The sequence below is a fragment of the Gymnoscopelus microlampas genome, assembly GCF_963454915.1.
Source record: "Gymnoscopelus microlampas genome assembly, chromosome: 11".
Classification (NCBI taxonomy): domain Eukaryota; kingdom Metazoa; phylum Chordata; class Actinopteri; order Myctophiformes; family Myctophidae; genus Gymnoscopelus; species Gymnoscopelus microlampas.
This window is the reverse complement of record NC_139948.1, coordinates 28,963,487-28,978,591: the sequence shown is the minus strand read 5'-3', so window position 1 is coordinate 28,978,591 and position 15,105 is coordinate 28,963,487.

Here is a 15,105-nt window from a genome sequence, read left to right as displayed (position 1 = left end):
TATCATGTCGGTATCATGGTGAGTATCATATCAGTATCATGGTCAGTTTCATGTCAGTATCATGTCGGTATCATGTCGGTATCATGGTCAGTATCATGTCAGTATCGTGTCGGTATCATATCGGTATAATTGGTCAGTATCATATCAGTATCATGGTCAGTCTCATATTAGTATCATGTCAGTTTCAAGTCAGTAGTACTAACATTCCACATACACTGTGTATGTTAATGTTAATCATTTTGTAAGTCCATGACAAGAACAACATTTTGACAAAAATGTTCAACACAGACCAGCATGGTGATGACTCCTGATCCATGTGCACCGGAGCAGGAGTCACTAATCCAAAGAACAGACAGTGCCTGAGGGGGCAATTTATACAGTCGATAACATTTTTGTCTGTCACAGCCTGTTGTCCTTGTCGCTGATATTGCATATTGCATATTGAATATTGCGCAGGTTCCTTGCAATGCAATGACAGGGTTTGACGTGGGATGCCACAGTGTGATCTAGTGCTCATCACAGAGCTTAAGAGCATCAGAAATAACTCTGTCTCAAGAAGCCTGGTTAACCTCACAGACATGAAGTTTTGGTAGCAGCAATTTGTGGCTGGGTCCCTGCATAGCTGGAGTTTGTCAAAGTGCTGCATGTTTGTTCCAATTTAGCCACAAGGATTTGTGAAACAATTTCTCCAGAGGGCAATTTGATGGCTGTCTGGCTACTGCTTTCTTTTATACAGACAATATCCTTGGGACAAACATAGTCATAGCAAACACTTTCTATTTAATTGGATTTTGCCTCCCAATCTCTCTTGTGTGCGTGCAAGCATGCCTATTGTATGTGAGTGTCTGTCTGTATTTACATGTCCAGCTTTGCGGTGATGTATGTGTACAGCAGCTCTTGCTGACACAGTGCTTTGGGCTCCAGAATCCTCACTGACAGCGTGGGCAGCATGGTAGACTCTGTTTAGTGACCTCCAAACAGAAGGGGCAACACCAGCCTATCCCCTCCTCATGTCTTCCTCTGATGGGATCAGGCTCATTCAGACTCCTATAGAAGAAAATCAGTCAGTTCAAGTCAATGCGAAAACAAAAGGACAGTTAAACAAAGACAAATATTTTACCATATTCTGTGTAACTGCTTGTCTGCTTGTGGTTGACCATCCGGTTAGTGCCTGTCTTCAGCAACACTGAAGGAACTGCTGACACAGGACCCCTCGGACATTCCTATTACCCGTGAAATGGGATTCAATGCGAGTGTATTGCTCATAACATGGTTTTCACTCCCCTACAAATGATGTGCTGAATTTCATTCACCTGTTAAAAGGGAATGACTCATTGACCTCCACCCAAGAACCTGATTCTTTGGTGATGACCAATGTGTAAGGGTTGCAATGCAGTCGGCTAATAAAACCCAGACAAATTGAAAAGGCCCATGGGTTTTTACAGTCTTTCAGATCTGTGATGTGGGGGTGATTCTCTCTCCTCAGTGAATCACCCTGAGAACGGCCCACGCCGCAGAGCTATTACCTTGTGGGCTTGAACGCTTCAACTCAGCGCTGACGATGCTTCTCGGAGGTCCTTTGCTCAAACTTTCAATGCGATTGATGTTTCCTTCAGTGGCAAAGTACAGTTTACTCTGTGTGGTGGCCTGAAGGACAAAAGGAACATTGTTCTAGCTTTGTTTCCCAGAGCCAGCGGCTGTTATCTGTTGAAGAACGAGGGGGATATCGAGAGCCATCCAGGAAATGAACAACTCCTTGCATTATGAACAGTCTGCTCATAGTGCTAATCATTAGTGCTTCAAAGAATCCCCACTGTGGCATTTGGTTAATGCTAACTCAGATATCTCTTTGTAATCTCTTTTCCCTACAGATTATCTTAATTAGACATTTAAAAGATGCTGAAACTGGCAGGAGCATCTATCCCGAAACTTTGAAGTGAAGAATTAGGGAGCTTTCAAATGGAGACCCCGCGGATGGATGTTACAGCATAGAAGAATTAACTACTGTATTAGAGCTCTGGTTTGAATGGAGTAATCCGTTCAAATGCCATAATTGTTTCCAGTGCCAGAGCTAGAGGTAAGATAGAGGAGGGAGATTTCCCACAGCTGGTTCAGGCGGGGAATGAGGGAGTAGAGAGGAGTTGGATTACTCAGCTCAAAGCCCCCTGCATGGACAGATCTGCTCCTGTCTCTGTGGCCTGAGAAGCTTGTCCACCTGCTCCTGGTGACTACTGAACCACTGGCTCATCTCATCCAGGAAATGCTCATCCTCTGACCTGTTGGACTGGAATGCTTGGCTGGCCATCTCCATGGAAACCTTTTAAGCAGTTATAATTGAATCACCCTCAAACCTTTATTATGCTTCAGCTGTACAGTGCAAAACAAATTGAAAATGTTTCATTTTTGTCAGTCAGGCAATCAGGATTTAGTCTTGCATGTTTAACAGCACTTAGAATGCACAAAGTAGGTGATTATTTTCTTTCTTCTTTATCAATTCCTTCTTTTGTTAGGTAAATTTAGTCATTTAAAAACGTGATTTCTGATTATTTTTTTATTTTTTTAGATAAACGAATAGATGCAAAACATTCGATAACATTTAAACCATTGGTTCTCAAAGTGGGGTCCCTTTGGGGGGTTCCAGGGGGTCTCCAGCAAATAGTTAACATAGCATCACAATCATTAAAACCACTTTATCCATTTATGTGTTGACTATTCAGAATTAGCAGATCTACAAGCTCATAGTGTGTCATTTTGTGCCGCGCTGCGAGCTTGTACATCTGCTATTTTTGAAAACATTTGAAAAATATCTAAAATGTTTGGAAAATATTGAATATACATACATATTGTTTAAACATAACTCTCGCCCACTGATTTAAACAACAACATTGATTAGTTTGATTAACCACATATGCCCTATTTTTTTTTAACAGTAATGTGCAAAAATAATAGAAATAGCAGATATTTTGCTATTGCATTTCAAAAATAAAAGAATTAAAAGAAAACAGAGGTCAAAACAAAGTTAGTTTAATTCAATGGGTTTTCAAACGTTTTGGAGCCCTATGGTAGATTGAATTTGCATCATCACCTTCTTAAAATAATGGTCTAATTCAAGTGTCAAGTAAAATAAAAAACAGAACTGAACCAGAATATATGACATTTAAGAAGGTGCAAGAAGGTGACGATATGCAATGATTTAGCTTAATTTTTCTTTCACCCTTGATTTTTTTGTTTTGAGAGCCTCTTCTCCTTCACCATCACAAAGTCCTGTTTCTTTATCAGAGCAAGGGCACGACTTCACGTAGTCCTAAACGTTGTTTACAAAATAGTTACTGTTGATGTGGTTGATCACCAAGCATCACTCTGAAAGTATGACATATAGTATATACAAATAACATGGTGTCAAGTATTGCAATTGCATGGCTTTTCCAGTTCTAAGAATTGCCACAAGAAAAGTTGTTTACTACTGTAGTAGGTGCCAGTATATAACAGTATATTCATATATAAATATTCATATCATTAGAAATGGCTGTAGTTGCTGTCTGGCGGAAGCCTCATATCTCCATGTTTAAACTTTTTTGTGTTTTTTTTCACCGGCTATTTTCCACTATTTTAAAATGTTTTAAGATAATAATAAAAAAGGAACGGTTTTGGACAAACAAGGTTTCCGACAGCGACGGTATGTTGCAATGGCTCATCCTTCCTTCTCATGTTAAACAATAAGAGCAGGAAATCACATTGTGGTGACCAGTTATACCGTACACCCAGAATGGGTGAGCGCGGTATCCCATGCAGGCTTCCTCAGTTCCAGTCACAGGTCTCAGAGATGTGGCGGGTTCCTGAGACCCAAACCCCTCCCTCAGACACAGGAAATCCTGTCTGGAGACGGAGGTGCACCAGCACCATGCACAGCTCCGTGAAAGGGGGGACACGTCAGGTCTGGGGTATCGCTCTCTCTACTTGAAGACCTGACCTGGAGAACAGCCAGTCCAGGACTCACCGATATGTCTGACAGCTTCTCATGAGTGGGATGTTAGTAGAGAAGCAGGGCGAAGGTGATGAAGGCCAGTGGTAAGGGAGGGTACAGTAACATGTCTCTGTATGAGTCAGATAGAGACAGGAAACTGACCTGGAGTAGGCCATGAACTTAATGTAGGGGCTCAGCTGGATGAAAATGTTTGCATGTCCTGTCATCAAGGGGATGATGCAGATAAACCAAAGGCTTGATCCCCGCCCGTGACAGAGCTTAACTACATGAATCCTATAGCGTCCCTATTCCTAGCATGGTGAACAGTCGGCAAAAATATTCAAATTTCGGCAAAGAGATATGGTAGAGGGATAAAAGGAGGGGTATCATGGAATTCAGTATCCATTAGCAATTGTTGAGGCATTAGGCAAACAGAGTCGGATGCACTTCACCAATATGAGAAATCTAATACATGAGCTCATGGGAGAAGTACATTAAACATTCAGGGTGGTGAGTTCTCAGGGAAAGCAGGGAGAGAGAGCATAGTTATATACAAAGATAAGAGAGGAACTGCTTGTGTCACGGGACCAAGCTGTATACCCTAAACAATAAATACCAGGCCTGCTGTGCCATGTCATCTTGACTCTATGATTCAGATGGTCAGAACATCATAAGGCAAAAGGTGAACAACATAATAACAATAAGGTGTAATGTATACCACATGTCCTCCTCAGGGGAGCAAGTATAGACCCCTGGGAGACCCCAATTAACAAAGTATACGTTTAATGTCAGTCTCCATCGATCAAAAGCTTTGGTCCCCAAACATGATATCTCAAAATATACTGGCTGAATTACCATGACATTTGCTCTGCTCTTCCTCTTCATGTTCCTCAGAGAATCAACTCATGGCCTTTCCTCTAGCCCAACATTAGGCCAAATCTTCCACTTGTACACAATTCGTATATCTCCAAATCTAAAAGACAGGTTGCTCTGAAACTTGGAGCAGCACGACATCTGGGGAGTGTTTTTTAGACTCTCTCGTTTGTTTGTTCAACTGAATATTGTGTGGTTATACTTTTTTTTTGCCTCGATAATGAATTCAGTTTTACAATATGTTGAAGGTCATCCTCGCTCTCTTTTCTCTGTTGTCACACATGTCACACATGCACGCACGGTTACCTTAGAAACACTCTGAGAGCTTTACAGCTCAACAATGCCACTGATAAACAAATTACATACAATTGTTGGGAGAAATCTAACATACCTGTTAGCTTATTTCACATTTCAAAGGGATTACACTTTGATGGAGCTTTGCCTTATCGTCTATGAAGGTCTGTAGCAACTCAAAATGTAATAAAAGCTCATAATGTAACCTAATAAGATAATAATTTAATAAAATCATGAGTACATAACGTAATAACGGATTTTTGCATAATGTTATAATGTAATGATGTGTTACATTAAGAACATCACCACTAACAATGTAATAACAGTTCATAATGTAATAACGGCTTGTTGAGAAAAGTATTACATCGTAATAATCAGTATCAGTATCATGTCAGTATCATGGTCAGTATCATGGTCAGTATAATGTCAGTATAATGTCAGTATCATGGTCAGTATCATGTCAGTATAATGTCAGTATAATGTCAGTATCACACTTTTTTTTTTAACTGTAACAAATGGTACATCACATCAGTATCATGGTCGGTATCATGTCAATATCATGGTCAGTATCATGTCAGTATCATGTCAGTATCATATCAGTATCACACTTCCTGTCAGGTGTTTTTTTTTGTAACTGTAACAAATGGTACATTGCTGTATGTTGCTGACTGTGATACACACTAACATTGACAAGTAAGGCATTACATTCGGTGAACTATTCTGCTGAACAAACAAAATCCCTCTACAGTGGCCAGCTATACAATTGTATGCTTATACTAAACAAATAATATACAAATATTTTGCAAATAATCTGGTTAGACCACCAAATCTTTGTGTGATAGGACATTTCTTTTACATTAACCACTTGAACCCTCGCATTCCTATTCTGAGGAGAACTTTAGCCAAAAATAGCAGATCTACAAGCTCACAACGCCTGGCACTGCAGGCATTGTGAGCTTGTAGATCGGCTATTTTCGGCAAAGAGGTTTAGTGTTGAGGGCAGAGTGAAAGGTCAAGTTTACAAGTGAAAATACGCATTAACATGAATCCAATGAATTTGAAATCTATGAAAAGGTTTAATCTGCAACACAATTTTATACAATATGTAGTAGGGGTCCCTGCTTCAGCTCTCTCTCAGCTAAGGGGTCCTTGGCCTGAAAAACATTGAAGACCCCTGCCTTATGCTTTTGCCATCAACAGAATCAATCATCCCTATGAGGCTGATCTGAGTACTCAAGAACCTAAAGTTGGGTTACATCGCCCTCTGCAGGAAGAAGAAGAAACGTAAAGTATCTGGAGGAAGCTGTAGACATGACTTCAGATGCAAACCAGGCTTCCAGGCTCCAGCACCCCATTGTGAGACAGTTTTGCATGCAGATTATCCAGGTTGCAGTGTGCCTTGCAAATGTCGGCATGGCATTTGTGACATAAGGCTGGTGTTATTTTCTAGGGCCACAGAACCTCTTCACCAGACTGGTAGAGGCTGCATGGTGTGTGGGAAATAGCTGGCTTTGGTGACTCAGAGAAGTCACCAAAGCTTCCCCAAACCCTGCCAGAAAGAGTCTACAGTTCTCCCGGTGGATGTGACCATCCACCGGGGGAAACTCATGAACATTCTCCAGGCCTACTGAGTTCCTGAGAAGGTACCAATGATAGAGGCAAGCTACAGTCAGACTCGAGCCAAGGTTCACGATGGTGACACCAAACACTTTGAGATCCTAGTGGGCGTCCTCCCCTTCCTGTTCATTATAGCGATGGACCATGCCCTGAGACTCGCGGTGGGTACATCCACACATGAGCGACAACTTGACGCCCGGAAGTCGGAAGTCCCGTCCACTCCCATGTTATAGGAAAAAACGGACCGGAACTTCCGGTTTCTAACTTAACATGGGTGTGTACGGGGCTAGCGTAGCGTTTGCCGTCAGCATACGCTCATGTGTGGATGTACCCAATGGGTGCATCCACACATGAGCGTATGCTGACGGCAAACGCTACGCTTACGCTACGCTAGCCCCGTACACACCCATGTTAAGTTAGAAACCGGAAGTTCCGGTCCAGTTTTTCCTATAACATGGGTGTGTACGGGGCTAGCGTAGCGTTTGCCGTCAGCATACGCTCATGTGTGGATGCACCCAATCAGTGGCAGGGAGGAGGCACTGGGGTAAGGTTCACTCTGGTCCCAAGGAAGTCAAGGCGAGTACACCCCATCACAATTACTGACCTCAGCTATGCAGATGACATTGCCCTAGTCTCGGATACAGCAAATAAAGGAAGGGAACTACTACTGGCAGTAGAATGGAGTGAAGGAAGATCAGCCTCAAGTTCAATGCCAAGAAAAAAAAAATATTAACAGACAATACGGAGGATAAAACCATTGCCACTGCCGTCGGGACGGTGCTCAAGGCAGTCAAGGACTTCAAATACCTCGGGCCTGGGTTGCTTCAATGGACCTGAAGGTTCGGAGGGCACTTGCCTGCAATGCCATGCATGGGATGAGGAGAGTGTGGAAATCTGACATGGGAGAAGACCTCAAGAATCCTACGAATGGCAGTAGGTGTCACATGGACCTATCACAGGTCACAGACAAGGTCAGAGAGAGAAGGATGGGGCGGGCACTGCGTCAGGCACCCGGGACTAGCTGCAAGCAAACTGGCACTATGAGAGCCAACCCCAGGGCAAAGCTAGGAAAGGCAAGAAGCGCACCACCTACGTAGATGGACTGCAATGCAAGGCAAGGCAAGGCAAGGCAGATGTATTTGTATTGCACATGTCAACAACAAGGACATTCAATGTGCTTTACACAGAACATCAAGCAAAGGAAACACAATTATACAATGACAATAGGATGCATAAAAAAAAAGAAAAGTAACTCAATCAAAAGGCAGCGGCAAACAGAAAGGTCTTTAGTTGTGTTTTAAAATAAATAAGAGTGGCAGCAGATCTGCAGTTTTCTGGGAGGTTGTTCCAGATAGAGCTCAAGACCCTGATCCTAGACTGGAGGGTGTGGAGGGCAGCTAGACCGCACTCTCGCATCGCATCGCAATAAAGTGCTTTGGGGAAAGGTGCTATAGAAATGCACCATTTGCATCTAGGATGTTGTGGAACACCACCACAGGCCTATGGGCTGTCATTACTGTCATGGCAGCCACTGTCAACATAAACAATAGATACGAGATTGGGAAATCTTATCAATATTTCAACCATTTTACACAAACATGCAATATTTTACATGACTAAAAGTAAAAGAATAAATGCATGAAAAAAAAAATACAAAATTAACTCATCAAGGCAGTCAACAACCCCCCCCCCCCCCCCCCCCCCCCCTTTGTTGCTGTTGTAGACAAGGATGATATGGCTTCCTGTCCTCTGTGCTGTCACAGAGGAACACACACACTCTGTGTGTGTGTGTGTGTGTGTGTGTGTGTGTGTGTGTGTGTGTGTGTGTGTGTGTGTGTGTGTGTGTGTGTGTGTTCCATCTCCCGGATGAACATAATGTAGTCTTTCTCGAGCATGCGCATCAACGCTGTGAACAGGTGCAGGACAAACAGAACATCGGAGAGTTAGATCTCAAAAGGATGTTTGAAGATCCTTTTGGTTACAATCTACAATAAACAGAGGGAGCAAACAACAGTGTGTGGACTCTATTTGCAATTGTAACATGCTCATACAAATATGTGCATTGAAATATTAGTGTGGCATGCCATGTAATGCCAGTCTGTGCTAACAACGTCCAACATAATATAGAAAGCAAAGACCTCTCATCAGTCAACAGTAAGTATTTACCGCCTTTTTTCTCGTTTCAAGTTAGTTGTAGTGTAGGGAATGTTTTTCTTGTCTATGTAGACTTGGGTTGACTTAGATTGTTGACTGGTTGCCAGGAGAAGAAGAGGGCCTTTCAGCCAGGCAATGATTTATTAGAAAGTTGACCATGCATGGACCAGTGACACACACAGCCCAGTGAAATTCAATGCAGACAAGCAGGCAGGCTCCTAACTCACATGAAGAGGTTTTTACATTCTTGGATCTTCAAGAGAAAAATTCTGTAAAACACTGAGTTCTTATTATCACTTTCTTTATTCTATTTGCCACTAGATGCCAGCATTTACAAGTTGATGCCAATATACTGATTTATGATCCGATATTGGCTTTTGGAACTAAGGTAACCAACCTTTATATAATAAATGCAACTCTTTTGGGTAACTTTTCCTCTCACCTTCTAAGTTAACTGGACTAAATTATATGGTTATGGTTAAAGGTTGAGGTAGGTGGAGGAAACTGTCTCTCACTGCAAATCAAGCCACATCATCTGTATAGGACGTTATGCAAACTATCTCCTTGATCATTTAATAACTTCATCTGCAGACAGGCTCATTATATATTCATAAGGATTATTATATGCACAAAGCAAGCAGCCATCCTTGATAGATCAGGTTCAAGCATTAAGTATATCATCGAACAATTCTGATTATTCACATGCAGTAGTGTAGGCTATTCCTGTTTCCATCTCTTTCCCTTTTTTCAGATTCAGGAAAATAACGTTCATGACAGATGGTTGATATATAATATATGGTATCTTTCTATTGGCATATACACAATGAGCAAAGATGCAACACTGCAAGAACAATCCACAACAATGCTAAAGTGAAACAGACTAGAAACATCTGCAACACATGCTTTCTGGCTTCAAATTCTAAAACAAAATGTCAAGTCTACTGTTTGACCCCTCCAGTCACCTATAATAAATTGTTTAATGCTGTAGAGCAGAGATAGAAGTCAGCCATGCAGTGCACAGACTGTGCCTTTATACAGTACATGTAAGAAAATATCGTTTTGGGCACCGACGCAGCACTGGGCAGGCAACAGTCAGCTAGTAAGCAGATCCACTGGCCATCTGCTGGAGGGTAATAGAGCTATCAGGGAGGCTAGATAAGAAATGTCTTCTAAGAAAAGACACATTTGTTTTGTATAAGTGAAGCCTCACTGCCAGGCTACTGCTGTGAGGTTAGTTGGTATGTGATGATTCTCTTCTGCTGTGTTCTGCAGTAAACAGTGCCTCAGTCAGTGGTGGAAAAAGTACTCAGATATTTTACTTAAGTAGAAGTATCAATACTGCAATATAGAAATACTCTGTTACAAGTAAAAGTCCGGAATTCAAAATTTACTTGAGTAAAAGTACAAAAGCATTGGTATCAAAATGTACTTAAATTACCAAAAGTAAAAGTACTAACATGTGTAGCAGGGGGATATAATGCAATGACTACGCCACCCACACATATAGGAGTGAGGGATCCTTTAAACACATTAACCATAACTGTATATATATATAGATATATAGGACTGAACAAGGTAAGGTTCCCCAGGAAGGTACGGGTTCAGAATTAACAGAATCAGAGGCTGATGTATCAAATGTGTCAAGTTTATTCAACAGTTCGTATGAAAATAGTCAGGTTAAAATACAGAAAGGAAGAAAGCGGTTAGTATTAGAGTTCTGCAAAAGGGACTAAACTCAAGAGGCAAAGGGGCAATAAGGGTAAGGGCTTCGGGGCCTCTAAACTGGGAATGAACTTCCCACTGATGTCAGGACAGCAGAGTCACTGCCCATCTTTCGCCGCAGGCTGAAAACCCACCTCTTCAGGAAACACTACCCTTCCTCTTTGCCTGGCCTACTTGTTGTTAACTAGTTGTACGAACTCTTGTTTTATTTTTGTATTGTTTTATTGGATCTTGTTTAGTCGATACACTTATTTGTTTTAGCTCGTGCTCATTTGATTTTGCCATTTTTGTCTCATCTGTTTAAGAAAGTAGGTAGCTGATATATTGCACTTTTACCTTAGCGCTAGGTATACTATTGGTTGCTTGTTTTTGCAGGAAATGCACTTAAAACTTCTGGTGATTAGTAGTTTTCGTTCCCTACCTATGTTGAATACACTTATTGTAAGTCGCTTTGGATAAAAGCGTCTGCTAAATGACTGTAATGTAAATGTAATGTAAACTAAATATGCAGAAATTAAACAAAAAAGTAAATAAGTAACCAAAAGCAAATCAGCAAATAAGCAAATCAAAACAAACTACAAATAAGCAAAACCAAAATCAAAATCATGCAATGCTACTTAATGCCTCAGTATAGCTCTGTCCTCAGTCAACCCTATTGCACTCAGTCTAAATAGTATATATATATATGGCACGGTGGGAAAAACAGTGATGTTAGTTCAGCTCCTGCAAAAATCAAATAATAAAGCATTAGACCAACCCTCCAACAATTCATCCCCATTCATCAATTCATTAGGCTCCTATAGCAAGATGACAAAATACAGCAAAAATAACAAACATACCCAAATAGTCAATATATGCTCATGGCTCAAATTGATAAAGGCCTGCACAGCCACAGGGTACTGCTGCTCAAAGGACCTGGAGGCTTCTGGAAGTACAGATATATATTAGTATAATTAACAACAGGCCTAATATTGTCAGCCTATCTAAACTCTTATATATATACTATTGTTACAATGAGTTATAAAAACCTTGTCATTTGTTTCAGATTGTCTTACCGAGAATTAGTCTGTACCCCTCATGCCTCCAGGTCTCTCTCACAAACACTCAAACCAGGCTTCTGGCTAGCCAGGAGGCCACAAACCTGGCCACCCTCTTTATGCACTTTCCTTAAAGGGCCAGTGCTACATGGGCCAGTGCTACATGTGATGTGAGATGTAGTGGAGTAGAAGTAAAAGTACTGAAAATTGGAAATACTCCAGTAAAGTAAAAATACCTCAAAATTGTACAGTACTTGAGTACTTGAGTACATGTACTTAGTTACTTTACACCACTGGTGTAAAGTAACTAGTCAACTAGTCAACTAGTCAACCTCAGTCAAGTGTAGTGTTCATGCAAGGCTGTGTGTGTTCCTTCTATGCGTGGCTGGACTGGCGAGCAGGCTGGCAGAGTGATTCTCATTCAGTTACCACCCCTGGCCCAGTCAGAGCAGGAGTGCTTATCGCCAGTTCAGCCGACAGCCCACTCCCTCATCTTGTGTCGGGTCGTTTCCTGTTCACCGGCTGGAGGTCGGAATACAACTGGATGTTTAATCTGTTTGTTTTGATCCTGAGCTGATAGGAGCCCAACTATTCTAAAGTCAGGTCTTACCTTGCCCCAATGTCCTTTGAACAATAGATTAATGGAGGACAAACATTGGGGCTATGGTTTAGTGTGTGACTAAAGAGGACTACAACAGTGTAGTAAAAGGTATTAGGCCAAATTCAAGGAAGAAAAATCCCATCTAAGTTTCACAGGTTACATTAGAGCATTAGATGAATAAGTCATCTCCTCTAGTTAACCTTTTGCCATTGGCAAACAACCACCACCAAAGTCTATTAATTTTTTCTAACCATAATAAGAAATAATGTTATGCTATCTTTGGAAGAAATTGTATCCCAGTGCTTTTTATTTATTCTGCAAGTGTTCAGTCTGAATCTAGTATGCTACTGTATATTTATGCATAAATTCACTCACTGTAGCTCTACAAGAACTAGACAAAAAATGTCTGAACTTGATAGCAAAACAAATGGCAGTATTTTTCTTCTCTTCGTGGTTCATAATCCTGTATTCCTGAGTTCACTTACTCTCCTGACTGAGTTTTATCAGGTTCCAGAACTCCTCAAATGCAGCATTTTCGGCAAAGAGCAGGATTGTTGTAAAGGGGGGAAAAGAGCAGACCAAGTACAGAGCTCAAGGTCAAGTTTGACTAAGTATTGAGGAATGAAGTGATTAAACATCTGAAAATACACATTAAGATGAATCCAACATTAAAAGAAAACATTACGTGTGAACAAACAAAACATTAATTTACACAACACTGATGATGGTGCTGTCAGACAAGTCAACTGTATTGAAATCTATGAAAAAGTTTAATATGCAACACAAATGTATACAATATGTAGTGGGGGTCCCTGCTTCATCTATGTCTCAGATAAGGGGTCCTTGGCCTGAAAAACACTGAAGACCCCTGCTCTACAGCACAGAATGCTCCCCCAACACTGCCAAAGAACTGTCTGTTTCTAAGATTGTAACAGAGAGGTCCTCTGTTACTAATGTTGCGCATGTATTTATAACCCTGAGTTGATTTAATTGCACAGTATATTGGCACTTTGATAACTTGCACTGCGTATTTTGCACAGCCATGATTTTATTGTTGAATACATTGACTTGATTCCTGTTTGGCTGAAATGGCCACTCAGCCAACGAGTTCCACCTGGGGAGACAAAGAAATGTTTGGTGTGTTTGGTAGTCATGATGGGCAGGTGCAATGTGGGTAATGGGTGCAATAGAGACGAGGTGCTATAGAGCATAGACATATAAGGGTAGACGCCTCCTCCGGCTCTGAGGCGCCTGTATCTCGGGCGCGCTTGCGCTTCCGCGTGCGTCACAGAAGGGGACGTTCGGTAGGCCAATCAGAGGCAGGTGGGGCGGGACAACTACATTCTGACAAGTCCAGGAAAAGACGCGCTGTGATTGGCCAGTAGTCACTTTGAGTGGCAGCGTACCCCCTCTAATATGGCGGCCGCGATACAGGCCACTCCAACGAACTGCAGCGGCCCATGAGGTATCTAGGTTTCTACAGTATATCTATGCTATAGACGAATCCACAGACGCGCTGCCTGTAGGCAGCCATAGCTGCGGTGTCAACGCTCCGCACCGCGACACCGCAGCAATGTCCGCCTACAGGCAGCTACAGGCAGCGCGTCTGTGGATTCGTCTATAGAGGCTATGTGCGTGACATCATCATACCCAGAAGTTATGCGGGAACACCTACTGAGTGGCAAAAAAACTACTTTCTGGCCTTGACAGCCCATACATCCAAACAGAAAAGTCCTATCTGATTGTATTAAACGATGTTAAACTCACCAACAGTGCAGCTGTACGGAAAGCTTGAATTATCCTCTTTCTATCTGCAAAGTCTTCGTTTCATAAAAATCCACCGTAGACATGTTATGAGCTACTTTCTGTCAATAAATTACGTTCAGGTGATTACCTTTCTAAGGGTTAGAGTTTGGAAGTGCTCGTTTTCAATAACGCAGTGTCCTGCTGCCTCCTGCATTATGTGGCATTTATAGACAGGTGCAGTATGCAGGACCGTTGAGTGATTTCCAACGAGTGCTTCCAAACTCCAACGCCCCTTGCTGCTCAATGTTTTGCCACTCTGTCTAGATGAGGGGAGCGTGTCCCAGTGGATATGTGATGCATGTGCAGACTCTCTATTGTCCTGTTGATCAGTGAATAAATACACCATATGGTTACACCAGAACAAGGCCTCTGTACTCATTCCAACCGCTCATTCTAACAAAGACATTTACAGATGTATAGGAAGCACCATACATCGGTTCCTGTCAATTCCTGGCAGTTGTGACACTGATTAGGCCCTTATGACACCACAGGATTCTGGAGTTCTTCTGATAGGACGTGTAATGAACCACATTAACCCTAGTGCCCCTATTCTAAGCATGTTCTAGTTGATATAGTTCAACGAAAATAAGTGCGCATTTGGTTGTTACGACCCGGCCTAGGGGTCGAATAGAATAGTCCCCACTCCTTTGGGGTGTTATTTTGTTACTGTATATGTGTGTATATATATGTATGTGTGTGTGTGTGTGTGTGTGTGTGTGTGTGTGTGTGTGTGTGAAATTCGTCTTCTGCTTTTTACCCATCCTATTCACCTGTTTCCTAGTCTGTGTGTTTTCCACTTCCTGTCGATTTGATCCAATGAAATCGGTCAGATGACCAATGATATCCAATGAAATCGACAGGCAGTGGAAAACACACAGCCTAGGAAACAGGTGAATAACAACTACTGTAGGAGTAGTGAGCAGCCATTTGCTCAGAGAGCCGGCGCCCGGGGAGCAATTAGGTGTTAAGAGTCTTGCTCTGGGACACACATTGACACATTGCTGGCATCGTACCAGGGACAACCAGGGGCTCTGGCT